Here is a 3,845-nt window from a genome sequence, read left to right on the forward strand (position 1 = left end):
AAGTTCAATAAAGAAAAAGAATGCAGAGCTCTGAAGAGCCACAGTGAAAACTGACCAGGTAAGGAGGACTTTGCTGAGGAAGAACTCTTTGACCAAGTTCTGGAGACAGAGTAGCTGTTATCCAAACAGTCTGACAAACAGCGTATTATTGAATGGTAGTCAATACATGTGTACTGGTAACAGGAAGAGTTATGGCCATTTTGATTCGCCATAGCATAACTAATTGGTTACAACTCTCAAATTGGCATCATCTTGTCAGATAGTTATAATAAAATATGGGTTTAAAAAAAACTGAAAAATAATGTCTATCACCTGCTCCCCACTGATGTTAGTAAATCCATTTTCACATTCAGAATAAAAATTGAAGATACCAGATCATGGTTTTCCTTGTGGTTATTACTATGGTATATTGTATTTTAGTCTACTTAGAGGTAGAATGTTATTATAAAGAACTTCCTTCCATTTGGTCTTCTTAGCACAAGCTTGTAATCACGGATACATGGGAGGCTGAGGCAGAAGGACTTCAAGTTCAAGGACTGCCTCTGGGTTTCAGGGGGAAGTTTTAGGCCAACTTGGTTAATTTAGTAACACTTAATTTCAGAACAAAAACTAACAAATGAACTGTGACATAGCTCAGAGGTGGGACATACACCTAACATAGAGGACACCCTAGATTCAGCCTCTAGAACTACAAAACAAACAAAAAAAGCTCCATTAAACAGGTTCCTGTCAAAGTTGGCAAAAAAAAATGTTTACAGTATTTGATGGTTCTAAAGTGCTCACTTTCAAACAAATACCTTACTTAGAGAGCTTTTGAAAAGAGATAAGTGAGCCCACTGAAAGCATGACCATGTGTGTACCATTTTAGAGTAAAGGTTGGGACAGACTTTAAACAGGAAACTCCAGGATACTAAGAATGTATTTGGAAGGATGAAAACAGATCACTAAGGGAAGGAAGTAAGACAAGGGAGACAAAGAAAGGGAAGTTTTCAGTTCTAAGCAAAGTAGGGTTTAGGCTTCAGACAAAAATTTATTAAAGAAATCCCCAATGGGAATGATGACCAAGATCCTAGCCCACATTCTGTCATACAGCACTGTATGGAGAGATGAAATAAGAAAAGTGGTCACTGGCCACCAGCCATAACATTTCTGCACAAGCAGTGACTATGCAGCAGTTCTTGGGTGCTGTGAACACCTACAACTCATATTGGACCTCATATCTGGAGGCTTGGAAGATCATTCTGCATTAAAAATGATCATGAAGGAAGAGTCCTCTTAATGACATCAGGGCCTTGTAAATAGAGGAAGAGATACAGCGTTTCCTCTCTTTCCCTACCTCGTATCTGCCGGCACAGGAAAAAGGCATTATCCAGGAAGAGTGGTTCTCGCTTGGCGTGGCGTGAGTATGCCACTGCATTGATTGCTCTTACAACCCCCAGCCTCCAGGGGCGCTGCATGCTATGGACGAGACTGTTAGGGATCTTTGTCTTAGTAGTTATTTTACACCTTGAATGAAGTATGCAATGTATCTACGCATGGTGCTCCTTTTTCTTGCCATACCTTTTAGTTATAGAGTGAGAACAGGCTTATTTGATGGTCTACTTTGCTGGGATTTTTATATTTCATTATTATGAAGAGAATTAATGGTCATGATGTTGGCCCCTGGATGTTGTAAGGGCCAAAATTGCTTTCTGAATTATTAAAGAAACAATGAGAGAGATTGTTTTTAGACCTATTCTGTAGTATGGAAAGTGAACATTCCATGTATGGTATATGTGGATAAAGTACGTATCGCAACAACCACATTTCCATTTTCCTGAAAAGTAAAGTTTATTTTCTTTCATTTCCAATTCACTTTGATTTCCTCTATATAATCTGTAGCATGAATAATTAAAAACTCAGAGGCAGATATTGGGGTTCAACCTAAAGACCAGAAAGGCAAAGCAACCAGTCACTAGCTCTTACGTCGACCTCAGTCCAAAAATGGCAATCCTGCCTCCAGGAATCTCAGAAGGAGACTGTGTCTGAGAGCTGTTTTCTCCCGTTTTATACTCCTGTCTAGGGCTGGGATTAAGGGTGTGCACCACTCCTGCCTGGTTTCTATGGCAAGATAGTGTGGCTTGCACCACCCAGTTTCTATGGCAACTAGTGTGGCTACTGGGGTTAAAGGTGTGTCTGTAAGGCTGCTCAGTGGGGCTGTTTTACTCTCTGATCGTCAGACAGGCTTTATTTATTAAAATACAAATGAAATTCCACAACAATAATCTTATTGGGGCAAGAGAGAAAGATGGAAAATTCAGGAAACATGTAGATAGATGGAAAGGACCCACTCGTGCTAGAATCAGATTGAAGCCTCTTGAGAGCTGAGTGTATAAAAAAATTTTAAGTAAAACATAAATAAATAAACAAATATACAATATAAAAATGAAGTCAATAATCTCAGCACAGCTAACAACATAGACACAATGTTTCATTTACAAAGAGATATTTCAAAAAGCGTGTTAAATAGTAAGGAAGATGGTTAAGGCATATAACGATCTTTCTCCTTTCTTAACTATAAACCTTTAATTTAAACTTTCCTTTTATATTTTGCCTCAGGTCTCATTGTGCAACCCAGACTGGTCTTAAACTCACTACCTAGTAAGAATGACCTTGAACTACTGATCCTCTTGACTCCATTTCATGAGTTCTGGGATTACATGCATATACAACCATGTCCAATTTATGTCAAACTGGACTTTGAAACCAGAGCTGTATGTGTACAATCACTGTATCACCTAAGCCACGTTTCCAGTCCAAACTTAAAATTTTCTAGGAATCTCACAAGAAAACCCATTTACAGTAAAAAGATGTCTCTTGTGGCCCACTCTTTCATCTTATTACCCGTGGAGGCCAGAAGAGGGTGTTATATCCCCTAAAACTGGAGTGACAGGTGGTTATGAGCCATGTGGGTGCCCTCTGGAAGGGCAGGAAGTTCTCTTAATTGCTGTACTATCTCTCCAGTCCTTAATTCCATTTATAATAGCACCTAAAGAGGGAAATAGTTGAAAATTTAACAAAAAAGAAAAAAGACTTATATGCTAAAAAGTACAAAACTTTGTTGACAGGAATTAAAGATGACCTAAACAAATGTAAAGGAAACATATAAAGTGAAAAAGAATATTTAAAAACCATTTTTTCTGCTACAGTACTATATGTAAAATATAATTGGTGAGTCATGAGCTCAAGAAACTAAAGCAGCAAGCACAGGGCTGACACAGGTCTGCACCAAGACCTCTGCATATATGTTATAGCTATCAGCTTAGCGTTCGTATGGGACGTCTGAGTGTGTGAAGGAGTGGGTCTCTGATTCTTGTGCTTTCTCTTGGGCTATTTTCATTTGTTGGGTTGCCTTATGCAGCCTTGAAGTGATGGTTTTTGTTTTATCTTATTTTATTTGGTTCTATTTGCTTGTTATCTCTTAGAAGCTAGTACTTTTATAGTCAGAGACAGAAGTGGAGTGGATCCAGAGGGAAGAGGAGGTGAAGGAACTGGGAAGAGTAGAGGGAGGGAAAGCCATAATCAGTACAATTTATATGAGAAAAGAATCTGTTTCTTAACAAAAATGGAAAGTTTAAAAAATAATGGCAAAACAGATTGATGACCCAGCTTAAAAATAAACAAACTAGCTTTTGTCACCGGATCATTGGGCTACGGGGTGGCCCTGTTTAGTTGCTGAGGAATCCCATCTGGACGGGAGTTCATCTGGATGGGAACGGTTCCTGCTTCTACACTGGAGAGATACACCCAGAGAGTCAATCACAGCAAAGACTGGACCAAGACACCAGGCCTCTCCTGGCTCCATT

This window comes from Microtus ochrogaster, unplaced genomic scaffold, assembly GCF_000317375.1.
Source record: "Microtus ochrogaster isolate Prairie Vole_2 unplaced genomic scaffold, MicOch1.0 UNK17, whole genome shotgun sequence".
Classification (NCBI taxonomy): domain Eukaryota; kingdom Metazoa; phylum Chordata; class Mammalia; order Rodentia; family Cricetidae; genus Microtus; species Microtus ochrogaster.